Below are 14599 nucleotides of genomic sequence, written 5' to 3' on the forward strand. Positions count from 1 at the left end.
GTAGCCACTAATCAAAAACTAATCCAGATTATTAGTGACTAAAATCCACCTGCATCTGAAGCGCGGGGCAATTTAATCACCTCTGTCCAGCATCTCCAGAAATTATCATTAATGATGATAGGAAATATTTGTTTCGGGGGAAAACGAGCGAGCAGGTAGTGAGGGCGCACACAGCCTCCTTCCATCAGCTCCGCTCTCTGCTGCACATTAACTCATTTTCTTGTCTAGGAATCGCTTCACAGCTTGACTGGTTTTATTTACCAGCCTTCCTAGGCAGAGCTTGGAAACGAGAAAAAAGTGTGGCACCTCGCCTACCCAGTCATTTATTTATTATATTGTTTCCTTCCTTCAATCCACTCTCTGCAAAGCTTTTGTTTATCTTTCTTCTTTGCCGAGCACCTGCACTTCAGGAGTAAGGCTCCTGCCTCTGACATCTCTACAGAGGAACCTGAACCCCTGCTCTCGCATCTCCGTGCAGGGGCTCTTCCAAGGAGCTGCCTGGGGAGGGAGGAGGGTGCTAAAACAAGTGCTCCCGAGTGCCGGCCAGTGCTGGCAGTATCACTGGCAGGCTGGAAAGCAGAAGAAATCTTCCCGTAATAATTTTGCGATACTTAGTGGATTTGCAAAACTTTAGGCTTTGCCTATTAGTCGGTGTCCTGTGTTATTTGCTTATAGAATTAACTCATTGAAAATATTCAGATCTAAGAAATAAGCCCTAGTGTGAATCTAGAAAGAAATATATCTGTTAAGATCAGCGACAAAAACCCTACGGACTAATTAGTAGAGTCAGCAAACAAACATTGGTTTCCTAACAGAGATTTTTTTTCTGATTTTTTTTTCCCCCTCTGATAATCTGCCAGTTCCTCAAGCATATTTCTTCACCTCCTAATATTCCAAAAGGCACCATTACGGTCTCCTGCATCTTCAGCACCCACCAATTCCAAGCAAAATAGCAGCAATGAAGATGGATACCCCCTGTCAGGCATTGCTTCGTCTCCTAGCAGAACAAGGCGGCAAAGCCAGTATCATAAATCACCTTCCCTAGAGGATATAGTCAAGTGACATGAGAAGTTAAAGGCTTAAAATGAAGCTTCAACTTCACCTGTCATTTTCTGTGTCACAGAGTGGCAAAGCCCCAGCAGTGGACACAGTCCAGCTCAGGGAAGGAGAACGGGGCTGCATGGTCTCAGGGCTCATGCTGCCAACTATTTCCATGAAGGTCCTGGTGCTATGGCCAGGCTGCAAACCCTCTGTCACAAGCTAATTGGCAGCTGTTAATATCTTTACAAGAAGTACGTGAAATGCTCAGGCTGAGAGTTTGCTCTGGTAACTCACTGGGGGCAAGACTCAAAGCCCAGCAATTCCATGAAACACGTTTCGGTAGGCTTTGGTTCTCTTTGGACAGGATACCCAACTGCAGAATGAAAGGAAAGGGCAGAGCTGGGCAGAATATTCAAGAACATTGAAGAAGGGAGGCTGGGGAGGGAGGGCTGGCTGGAAATACCCAGCACCCTTTCAGGTCTGTAACAATAGATGACATACAGAAAACAAAACAGCAGCCAAAATCACCTTCCAACGCAAAAACGTTCCTCTCCATTGATTGTAACAAAAAGGCCTTGTTTCTCTCCAGCAGCCCGTCCCCTTGAGCAACCTGGGAACTCTACCCTCTAAGTCCTTGGAGGGCCTTTTCAGCCCTGAGAGTGGCCAACTTGCTTTTGGGGCAGGTTTCCCAAGAACGAAAAGCAAGCAGGAATAACTAAAATGTAAATGCTGTAGAGGATCTCTCCTCCAAACTGGGGACTGTTCTGCTTTAGCACTAACCTCTGTGATACCGTCTTTGAGTCTCAGATTTATTTACTGACCACAGCGCCCCTGTAATTAAGCTGTGGTTTTGCTCCAGAAAGTGACCCTAGGAAAAAAAAAAAATTGAAATAAAAGCATCCTGTGATTCCACATAACTGCAGGCCAAATGATATCCTCAATTACCTTTGTACTAATGCCATTAACTGTTGGTGGGGTTGCAGAGGTGTAACTGGAAGGCGGATTTGACCTGCAGAACCATAAATCCCCTGGGACAGCAGCTAGAAAAATGCCAGTCGACTCGCATCGCCTGAGCCAAGCTGCAGAACTGGCGGGTATGGCTAAATCACGTTGTAAATGTATAAACTGAAAAAAAATGTTCCAGATGGCATGTTTTTCCCCTTAAATCCTCTCTGCTCCCACCTGGGGATGTGAGTATCTCTAGACATAGTCATACAAAGAGAGGCAATACTGAAAAAAAAAGAAGTCTTGTATACAAAAAAAGATTTGAGCTCATACTTGAACGGTTTACTGGAAAAATTTTAAACTTGCCATACATATTTTCTTTTGACTATCAATAGTCTATTTTTCTCAACTCTCATAACCTAACCAAGAAGGGAACCCGCCAAACAAATGTTAGCTTATAAAATTAGGGATTTTTTTATGCTTTGCTACGATCCCAGTGCTGAGATGTCTGATGTTAGAAACAATGGAGCAAAAGATTTAAATGACTGAAAGCTAGTTCAGAATAAATGTGTCTTGCATAAGTCACATCCACAAGAAGAAAATAAAAATTAAGGAAAATTGCTCAAATGAAAAGCATAAGCTGTGAATATCAATAGACTACAATATGTAGGCTTGCATATTCTAGCTGCCATTGCTCTATTTGGCTTCAGAGACAAAATTATTTAGGATAATTATAATTACCGCTGGTAAGAATTTCCACGCTCAGGGAAACATTTCAACATTTGTTTTCATGCTGAATCAGAATAAAAGGATTCGAATTGCTCTCAGAGAAAAATTCTGAAAAATTATGATTCTTAGGTATTAAATATAGATACTGTCAAAACTCTGTCCTACATATATCAATATCTGCAGCATCTAGCAGGAACATATTGTAATATTTAATTTGGTATTCCAACATGATTACAAAGTCAACATGAAAGGAATAGGGAAATTAAACACTTCCAATTCACAAAGCAGAATAGTCTGATGTTGAACAAGGATGTGGGGGTAACATTTTCAACACTGTGGAAATGTTTGCATTTTGAAAAAAAAAAATTTGCTTACAGTAAACTTTTTCATCCCCTATTGTTTTACTAGCTAAGTTTTGACACCTTTCAGCACTTCTTCTCTTTGACAATATCCTGATCATGCGGTTTGTTTTTCCTCCTCGCTTCCTTCCTTCCTTCCTTTCTTCCTATGCATTAGTATGATGACAAAGCAGCTTTATTACTGTATGTGGATTTTTTTTTTACAGTGCCTAGTTATACGGAAACCTTCACATCTCTGGATTAATGTGCAAAACTGAATCCTCATAAAATCCAGGCGAGGCGAGTAAGCAGATGAAATGACAGACAGAGAGAGAGAGGTGTGCATTTAAGAGGAGAGCTAGGATTAAAAGCAGCGTAGCCCTGGGTCTTACACACCATGCTTCAGACTGTCGCACCTCTTGAAAAAGGGCTCGGCGCATCAGCTCACAGAAGAGATTGGCCAGCTGAGGCACCGTGCGTAAAGCCAGATTTTCAGTGTATTTCTGACAATACAGCTCATGCATGCGGGAGTGCAGGTGGTGCACCTTCAGGGGTCTTTTAGTCCAGATCAAGGAGCTCTCTTCTTGAGGTTCTGCCTGTCCCAGCAGCCTGCCTGGCTTGCACCCCCAAGCCACCTGGGCTACGGCAGTAGAGGCCCTCCATGAGACACTCCTAGGGTGTGCAGGTATTCAGGCCACGCCATCAAACCGAACCCAGTTGAAAGTAAAACCCTCCTGAGTACCAGCTCCTTTTTCCTCCAGTCCGCTTCTGCTGAGCTAGTGCAGACGTAGCCATAAAAGTCCACGTGCCATCCACTGTATTTGGAATATTCCCACAACTGTTAGTTAAATTTGGACCTTTTTGAAAGTGTTTGTGAAGTGTAATGACTGCGGGGGGGTTGGACTCGATGACCTTTAGGGGTCCCTTCCAACCCAAAACGTTCTATGATTCTATGATAAGAAATGTCATTGAGACGCTACGGAAGCATATGAGCCCTACGGCACAGCACAGCGTAGGGTAACGTAGGTGCACCCGTGTCATCTACCCATAAAGGCAGTGCTTACTCTGGGAGGCAGAGAAGTGCTCCTACACTGCCTGACCCATCTCTGTAACCCTTCCATCTGCTTCTCCATGGCTGGAAACTGGGTACCGGGGCAGGATGTCTTCTGTGACGCCCTCACGGGAGACGCCTCAACTGGATGAGGAGGCGACCAGGTCTCCCGAACACGCTCATGAACGCCTAGTTCACTGAAAACTCAAGCTGCAGCACAGAATATCCCGCTCTTCTCCTTCTTCCAGGGAACTGCATCAAAAGCTTTCCCGGAAGGAGGGAAAAATGATGTTTGGCAATGATGTGTCTCTTACCCAATAGCAAGAGCCGTGGTTTCACAGGCTGGTGCTCGCCCCGTCCCCCGTGTGAGCAGGTTGGGCTCCCCGGCCCCGACCTAGACGGTCCCTAGAGGGAAAGCTGCAGCGTCTCCTTGCGCAGCCCTCAGGCAACCTCTGCCACCACCTCGAGTGGCCTGCCCGCATGTTGGCCACGCAGAGGATTTCAGCAGAGCGGCCTCCACATCCAGGCGGGCACGAGCGCTTGGTGCCGAAAGACGGGCACTGCAGGAATTTGCTCTTCGCTTTTCTTTTCAATAAACTGTCTCAAAGAATTGCCTTGGCTTTAGAGTCGAAGGCCTTGGGAGTAATGAACAACTGTTATTTCTAGTACAACGGGATCGCTGTCTGTAATGGTACCCCTTAATTGCTACTGCAGTGCAAATTATGAAAAGCAAGAATATCTGAATATAGAGACACTTGGCCCTCGTGACAGGAAATTAAGGTCTGTTCTCTAACACTGCTGCAAGCCCTGAACTCCTGCTCAAGTCAAAATGAATTACATACATTCAGTGCTTCGACAAGCAAACTCTTAACCTTTACAAACAAGAGCTTACAGAGCTCATACCGTGTGCGTTCTGGCTATCCTTACAAACGTCCAACGCTTTTTCAGACCCTACTAATCTCCAGGCCGTCCTGGTCCCATCAGAGTTAATGACAAATTTTGGCTAAAAATGTTGAAGTACATTTTTTAAGAATAATGAATAAATCTGTGGGTGTATTATCTTTTGAAGTTTTAGTGGGTTTCATTGCCTAATTGGTTATTTTTTACTGTAAGAACAAACAAGCGAATCTTCCTTCCTATTTTTCATGCCTTGAGAGTCTATAATTTTCAGCTTCTCGGATAAAATCTTTTTCATACCTGTTCATGCCTTGCTTTGGTGTTGCACTCCTCGGAAGCAATAATGACCAGAACAAACTCAGGCTTCCGAGAAAGAGCGTGTTATCGCTACAGCGCCATTTTAATACTCCAAGAATTAAGAGTCTAAACATTTAATCTGCACTGCGAACTGTCTGAAAAGCACGGTATTGTCAAACAACAGCGGTAAACTGCTGAGGAAAGGTCCAATCCTTCTCGTACTGAAGTCAGTGGGAAGTTTGCCAGGAAGCTCAGCATGAATGATAACATGAAAAGCCCTTAATTATAGCATGATGATTGAGTATTATTACAGTCATGAGACAGAGGCACCTTCTGGAACCAAAACCAAGAAACAGAAGGTATTGAGGCTATTCCTCCTCCGAGTTGTGCCTCTTTGGCAGCAGCCTTCTATCAGATGACTTTTCACATGTTAGCACAGCTACTCTGGTTTTGGCCGCAGCCTGACATGCACAGTGAAACGAGCCCAGATTTCCTGTTCCACAGTTCCTCTCTGCTAAAGGTCTCTCAGCCCACCAAGGCTGCGCCGTTTGGTAAGTAAAAATGTTTTCGGCAAACCCAGGAACACTCTGCCCTTCGCTGTCCGTCTTCTCACTTGGGTTCAAAGGCACGTCTCGCTCCATAGGTGCCTTCTCCAGGCTGGAGGAGGGCAGGTAGCTAATGACCTTGCGTGGTGGCTGCCGTCTTGACACAAGGCAGGGAAGAGCGAATGCAGACCCCCCCAGAGCCAGGCGCCTGCTCCTGCAGCCTCCACCAACCTGCCGGGCGCTCCGGCTGAGAGCAGGAGGAAGCAGGCTGTGGCGGTGAGCTGGGCGCCGAGGGCACGGGCAAGGCGTGCCAGCCGACGGGATGCCCGTGCAAACGCGGGCAGGATCTCCACGGTTCTTCAGGGAGCGTTTGCTGCTAGGCAGATGCGCAGACGCAGTTTTGCACAGCTCATCTGAGAAGGTGAAGCTTGCGCAGTACCCTGCGAAAGCAACGTTTGTACGAAGATGGGAATATGATTAGAGTTTGGATTAAAATGTTGTATTATTACTTACATGTAAGTAAGTTCATTTTCTCCCTGTCACTTGGGGGTCAAACAGAAGCCTGCCCTCCCCCGCAAAATCAATGATTTTGGCAGCTTAGCAAAATCTGTCTTAATAAAGACAGGCAAATATTTATAAAACACGCGTAGTCACCTCACTCAGTGTTACTGAATCATTAGTAGTGTTTGGTTCTGAGTTTTTTTTTATTGTCAAAGTCACAGGAAGCTGCAGTGATGACAGTGGGAAAACACACGTCCACAGGAAGTTTTAGGTACATTTTGTGGGGGATTTTCTTCACTACCTTACTTAGGAGAGAAGTTTTTACGTTGCATTTTAATTTATTTTTAACATTTTTATGTTGCTTACGTTTCTTGTCTGAAAGGAACTGTGAAACTCTCCCACTGCTTCCTGCCTGAAATTGCTCTCTCTGGATGCAGCTCTGATTTCCCTGTCATGATACATGTTGTCAGGCTTTGTCTCCTCTCGAAATTATCATTAAAATGGTATGCTAGCAAGCAGTCCCATTTGTAACGCTGGGGATTCTGAAATATTTTCAGTTATGTTCATAATAGCGGTTGGTAATTTCCTAAAGCTACGCATTCTGATTAAATCTCTTCTTTCTGCAGTCTTCTGAAGCAGCGGTAAAAAAATCACTGCTGTTTCATTTTAACCTCTCAAGAGATGAGCAAAAATCAGTTGCCTAGCAAGCAGAAGTACTATCGCCTGTGTTAAAAGGTCAAGACAAAAACGTGCTGAAAACTTTCTAGATACTTATATAAAGAGATGATTTATGACTTGGGAGTTGTTTATTGCACAAAGAGGTCTGCATTTGACCCTGTGCATCCTGCTCTCACATACTTAATGCCACTTAAAGGAGAGGAGTATCTGTATTCCTCAGACAAGCATTCTGACATTTCAGAAAGATAACAGCTACCTCTCAGTTTAAATAAACTCAGAAATGTGCCTGGAAAATGATTTGTCATCAGCTATAGAAATGTCAAAGTTCCAGATTAAGCGATAGAGGTATTAAATTATTTTCACTCTTTGACCATGTGCTAAAATAAGCAGCAAATGCAAAGCTATTGTGCTTATTTTCTAAGGGCAGCTACTACATTTGGTAATACCTTCCGCGAAAATCCATCATACAACATACGTATTGCAGTTCGGAATATTCCACCTACTCTAACCTATACTATGCTTCAGTTCTCAAGATCTTTGTATAGAGCAGCTCATGTGTCACACATAGCAAACACACTGCACCTCTCAGTTGGGTGGATGTATTTCTGGGGTGCTACAAGCTCGACTTATTAGAGTGCAACATTAATTCCATACAGAAACCTTTAGAAGTGAAAGCTTGGTCTGCGTTTCGGCTTTGTGCAAACCTCAGTGGGAGGGAGTACAGGGAATTTATGTGTTTCACACAAAGAGGCTTGGCACACCTATAGCCCATACACTCTGGAAGCGCAATAACTGCCTGGCTACCAGTGTTTTCAAGGGACGGGGAGGAGATGGAACCATGGCTACCCTCCTTGTGATTTGTAAGAGACAGGAAAAACCTCCAGGAAAAGCAAGAGAGAGCACCTCTGTCACATAGAGCGGAAAATGTCCCGTCAGCCACACAGCACACCAGAAGGCATCACTGCATCCTGCATCTTCTACAGTATAACCAGAAAGCCTGACAGACACAGCTTTCACCTTACTGCTCACATCCAGTAGGAGATCTGTCTGGACTAGGTGACCAGGGTGAAGCAAAATGCCTCCCCCTTCCTTATCTGCTGCTATGGAGGCGTGAAAAGTGGATCCTACATCAAAATGTAGGAGGAGGGAGAAAGAAGCTTCTTATCTTCATCAAACCCCCGACCTCTGCCACCGAGTCTGCAGATTCTAAATACTCCCTTCCCACTGCAATGGGTTGGTACAAGAGCTCCCCAATGACCTGAGCCAGTGAGTGTGTGAGCTTTTCCTTCTGTATCATCCGTCTCAACCCAGACCGCTACTTAATTCAGGCCTGGGTGCTTGCGGTGAGCTCCGGTGGGCTGGCACAGCCACTGCCCACAGCTGGGCTCCAGGCAGGTTCAGCATCCCACCTGCAGGGGCCCTCTGGTGGGGTCAGGCCTCTGGCAACTGATGCAGAAATCAAAGTGGCTACGAAAACTTTCACGGAAGCATTAAAATAACATTCCTTTTGTGTTATTCATTATTCTTTCCCTCCAAACTTATCAGTTATATCAGCCGCTTGTTAAATTTGTGTACTGGAAACAAACACTCTTGCGTTCTCACAGACTTTTCTTTGAACTGATGATCGGTTTCAAAATGCTTTTCAACTTGTTAAAAAAGAAAAAGAAAAAAGGAAGAAGAGGGGGTTATGAGCTAATATCCTTCCTAATAAGCACAGAAACCAGAATCTTCTGTAGAAAATTAGCATTTATCTCTTCCCTAGCGTAAATCACTCTAACCCACTTTCCCAGTTTGCCTGATGGTGAGGGATTGCTAGGCAACACCACACTTACAGGTCAGCTGCCACTTCATGACTATGCCGATATCCCCTTTTTTTGAGGCCCACACTGACTTTTTTTTCAAAGATTATGTTGCCATTTAAGATTAACAGCATTTAAAACTACTTAGCTAATCTTCCTACTTTAATACTAGCTCTTGCTTAGTCTAAAGCTGCGTTGCTATGGCTGATTATTGCTTGGAGTGTCCAAATATTTGGAAGTAAAACCTGCCATTTTCTTCAGTAGTATAATGAAGTAAGGCATAAGATCAAGCCTGATTTTAATTATAAGGTGTCCTTTCTCTTACTCTGCCTGCCTTCCCTGTTTTTCATGCCAACAGCAACTGCTTGATTTGACTTGAAGGAAAACGGAACGGCTAGCCTGGAGTGGCAGATGAATCACTCTAATATCTGATAACTTTCCCGAATAAAGGCAGCTCTTTCCAGGAGCAGATGTCAGTCTCCATCGCTTAACAAGCTTATCTGAGCCAGCGTCGTTAGCAGGGACACGCTCACACCGAAAAGCTGATTGCTGATGGTGGGGTTTTCAGTGCGTTGCCAAACTGCTGAGAAGGAAGTGATATTCCTGATTTGCAGCCGAACTTCAGCAGACAGCCTGTGCCTGAGCAAGCGCTGAGGAGTAACAGATACATGACCTGTTGTAAAAGTTCCCAACCACGCAGCCCTGAAAAATGTAATGTGCTCCTCAGCGGGCCGCCACTGGTGCTGGGGCATCTCCTGCTCTTGTTCTGCTCGGGTGCTGCAGAGGTCCCCTTCCTGCGGGCAGCCCAGGTGCCACCCTAGGAGTCTTGTCCCGGCACCCAGCTACTTCAAAGAAGTGCCAACTGGAGATGGGTTTTCATAAAAGTAAGCACTTGAATACAGCCCAGAAACCTTTTTAATGCCGAGTACCTCATTAAATTGTCAGCTTCCTTGCAAACGGTGCTCGGAGCAGCGGGAATGCAAGCGTGGGGGATAAAATTCACCGGCGACATATGCTGGTAAACCAGGACTGATGGAGCCAAGCACTGGGGCCGTGAGTTGAGGCAGCACTTGGCTTGAACCTGAACCCCAGGAGCTGGGTGAAGCCCAGGGGAGAGCTGGGGCTGAGGGCCCTCCAGGGAGCCGGGCTTCCCTCCGCCAAGGCACTGAGTTCGCTGGGCAGCGTCTCCCTCTGGAGGCTCTCCCTGGATCCTGCCTCTCACCACCCGCCCTGGCTGAGCAGGAGAGTCCACCCCAAACCACCATCTGAATGAATGTCAAGCTTGGGCGAGCCTGATTTATTTTAGTGCATTTTAGCAAGCACCTGCCTCAAAATAGCACGTTTAGCTTAAAAAAAAGAAGAACATTCTTAAAAATTAGTATTTGGGGAATTTTTATTTAAATCTCTTACCTAGTCTGTGAACCTTGCAATACAGTAAGATGCCACTTTTCTTCTACAGTCCTGATCATTAGACACACGCTTTTCCTAAAAGTATGGGGAAGCTAATGTAATCAGATGTAATTAGAAAGTCGAAGTTGAGGGTTTTAAGAACAACAGACTCTAATCATGACAGTTGTCATCACCGTCACAGTACTTACAACAACTTCCCTTTTAAATTATCCACGTGTTTTCACCAACACAGAGGCTAGTCATTTGAGCCATTTTAATTATATTTTTATATCGCTGTCTCATTTTTATTTGCTTGGGTTTCTTCTCTTCACTAGCTCTAGTTCTTTGATGGGATCCACACATGCTGAGGTTGCTCACACGGCTCTGAAGCTACCATTGGGTTATCACAGCTTTCAGAAACTTGCAGAAAATTGGAAAGAAAATCGAAAAGATGGAACCAGAGTTTTCACAGAGATCCAGTGACTTCAGTAATGCTCTACAGAGCCCCAGGGTCTCCCTCGTCACAGGAGCAGCAACACGCTGCCTCATTTTTTTGGTGAAAATCATGGAGCACTCACATGCATTTATCACGACAAAAGATCCAAAGTGAAAAGTTTCTAGCCAGGTTCTAAAATGTCAGGTAAAATGTCAGCTAGTGCTGTAATAGAAAAAGGAGAACGTAATGTAAAACAAGAGTTCTCTGATTAGCATGTTGCTTTTAATGAATGTTACACATTCAGCAAAACCACTGGGCTTCAGGAATAATAAAGTAGTGACTGGGTGAAAAATATCAGTGCAGTTCACTGGTAAGTCTCATGAAAGCTCCTTTATGAAGCGAATCTTTGTTTGGACACTTCTTTCATTGGACACATCTTAGGACCAAATTCTCTCATCAAAGGGTAGATACTAAGCTCTCACTAAAGTCAATGGGACCTTTATGCATCTCAGAAGAAAACTTGGTATTCATTGGTGTTCCTCTAGGGAACAGGGAGAGTAAGAAAAAAAAGTATTATTAATTAATGTTGTAAAAAAGATATATTACGATTTCTGAAATAAATAAATAGATAAAACCATGAGTATAAAAATTGATTGTTGTTTAGAAGATTCTTTGAAAATATACATCTCTTAGCACTTACATCTTTTACCAGAGGGTAGATTTATTTTGTTCTGGTTTATCCTCTCTTATGTTCATATTGCAAGCTTTTACAGAAGTTTCTCTTGAATTTATCTAATAAAATACCCTTTTTTATTTTTTCCCTTTTTAGAAAAATACCAGTTCAAAATTTTTTTCCTAAAGGTTATTAAATAAAACAAGAAATAGTACTTCTAGCATTACTGAATCCTTAGTTACTAGAATCAGAAATCACAAATCCTACCAGTCACATAAAACCAGTAACAAGCAAATCTTTATTTCTGTAGAAAAAAGGGTCCGAAAGGCCACCTACCCTGTGTGCTAAAGAACCACATGAATCACGGAAAGGGAGAACTTACTCATCTGTTCACTTGCTTAGTCTATCCCAAGTTAAAGCATAGTTATCCTTTCTTCATATTTTTATTTCAGAAATAAAGAGGCACGAAGGAAGAACCTGTCACAGACTCAGAGGCAGCTCCCGGCAGCCTTGTACTCGCCCTGCTCAGATTACATGTGACACGACTCAACGCTTGTTCCGCTGCCCTTCACAGGCGCTCGCCATGGTTTTTCAGTTACTAAACGTAGTCCTTTGAAGAGGAAACAGGTTGAAAAACCTCGTCTCCCTCACTGTTCTTTGTACCTTTCGAGGCAGATGACTTGTTCAGCATATTTTTACCTTCTTGCCAATTAGCTTGGCTATGCATTTAATATTTAAATTCATGTTGCTGAGTTTTCTGTACTTTTTATATTATTCCACATACAAGTGCGATGGAATATGCTTGGCCTAGAAACCCTGATGACAGCCAGATCCTCAGGTGTGCAGCCATCGTCGCCGAACTGTCAGTGCCTTCAAGAAGCAGCCTTTTGGGTGCTCTGGACACTGAGGTAAGATGCCCAGGCCATGGAAGCCTTGGTCTTTGTTTTTTAATGTGCCAGACAATTATGTTATCAGCAAGTAGTGTTTACAGTTGTGACTTTTGTGGGGTTGTTATTAAAGACTTTTGAACTAAAGGGCTCTTTGGGGATCTTTTTGGTTTGCCGAGTCACACAGTGATGTTAGGTCATTACCGTTTTCTGCCCCAAGTCAGTTGTGTGCTCTTCCCACTTACGACCCATAGGGAGATGCTGCTGTTGACACATCCCATGTAGAAGGTACAGCCGCTTGGTTAGGCTGGCCTTTGGAGTTCACATAGTCACCAAGGAACCACTGGCAACACACAACTGCCGTGCGATACAGTCACGACTCAGGCGTTGCATCTTTCATCCTTGGATTCTTCCTTGGTGCCGAAGGATGGTAACTGAACGAGACGGTGGGAACAGCCTGGCTTTCTGACTGCTGTGCCGAGTGCTTTCAGGGGAGAGTTTTCACTTCTGATGGAGTCCGGTCTACTATACCAGCTTGAGATATCGATGGCCTGGAAACATTTTTTTCTGCTCTGCTTGAATATCAGGAGTTGATAAACTTGACATTTTAAGGTAGCTTAAATTTTCCTATCAGTGTTGCTAATGGAGATAGCTGGTGTATTTACAGATTTCTCCAAGCAATAATGGGCAAACTCCCTCCTCTGACGTTAAATTCAGAGCATTTCTTACAACTCAGCCCGTTAGTTACCTCATCTGTGCAGTACTCTGACACATCTGCTCAAACTTCATCCAGATACAATTTGAGAAGGTTTAAACTGACTTCATCAGGGCTAGGACTTGTTTATATGCCTTTGATCAGCCTAAAGAATAAGATCTCCAGGCTTCCTGTTTAGCTGATGGAGAGTGACAGACCTTCCTAGATGGTGACCCAAAGCAATTAAATGAGATGCTGAATGGAGACCTCTCCTGTTGCCACTCAAAACAGAAGATCCAAGGAAGAGTGGCCATCCTAAAAATCAGCCTTTATGAATCCCACATAATATATCCCGTGGAAGAGTCCCCTGAGCATTATTAGAGATGAACCTGAACAATACCCTGCATAGCAAAATTTGTCTTGCAAATGGGAAAAGTGAAATTTGCAAAACATATCCTCGATTTTTTAATAAATTGTTATTACCACCCAGTACCCAAGGGACATTATTCTGTCATACTTCAGATACTCAAACATATCCTTTTCTACCATTCGTAACAGTAATTAACCACAGCTAAACCTGCAACTTACTGACTGGTAATGGTGGGATTCCTTGCTTTAATTTTTAAAAGAATTACACCCTTTCTCCCCTACACCTTTCTTGTCTATTTATTTTATTGTCTCTTTAGCTAGCTATACAGATGTTTGTACTCAACTATTTCCCAACAGGTTACAACTTTTTAAAATTCCTTGTAGAGGATCAAACCATTATTCTGACATGTAGGCTACTTGAGCCTAAAGATCATGTGCAGGTATTTTTTACTTGCAGAATTATCTGTATCTTTAATGATATTTCTATATCTATCATTTTTAATTGCAGAATTATCTAGATCTAGAATGATACAAATTCCCAAACTATAAGAACACAAAATATGAACATTTTAGTATTTTCCTGATACTAACCTTACTTCAGTTAAGACTTTTACAGCTACTGCAATACACTTTCAGAATTAAAAGTATTATCAAATGTAGGATGTTGCTAGATAAAGAACAGTCATCAAATATCTCATAAAATATCCATGATAAGGGGCTTCAGTTGCTGGTACACAAGCTGCCCAAGTGTCATAATAAGAGAGAGTTTACAGGTGAAGTTTCTGGAGACCATCGATGATTGCTCCGTACAGCCAAATCCCCTACCAAATGGGAAAAATCACTTCTGTGGATTCAGTCCTAAGCAACATTTTGGAGTCAGTTCAGAGCTGCTTAGAGCTTGAAGCACTTGTAGCTGAAGCTTTTGGAAAATTCCGTAACTTGTAAAAGATAGGCATATTTTTCTGGCTACTGTGTGTGACCAGTATCACTAGTAAATGATAGCTGGAGCACATCAGGAGGGCTGCTGGACTGCACCAAAGAGAAGCCCTCTCACACTCGCTGGGAGAGCTCTGTGATATGAACCACAGTCCGGGAAGTGGCACCAACCAGCAGTCTCATTTCAAAAGCATGCTCTTGATCCAAACCAAAACACTAATGTAGGTGCTTTCCATTTATCCCATGGGGTGGTAGTTAACTCCTACTATTACAGGTTTTCAACACTGGTGATGTGTCATGGTGCTCCAGTTCTTCACGTATTCTATCTTCAGCTAATAAAATAAAATTAAGATTTAATAAAATAAAATTAAGACTTAAAATGAATATTGCTTGA

Source organism: Egretta garzetta, unplaced genomic scaffold (genome assembly GCF_000687185.1).
Source record: "Egretta garzetta isolate BGI_Z169 unplaced genomic scaffold, ASM68718v1 scaffold125, whole genome shotgun sequence".
Classification (NCBI taxonomy): Eukaryota; Metazoa; Chordata; class Aves; order Pelecaniformes; family Ardeidae; genus Egretta; species Egretta garzetta.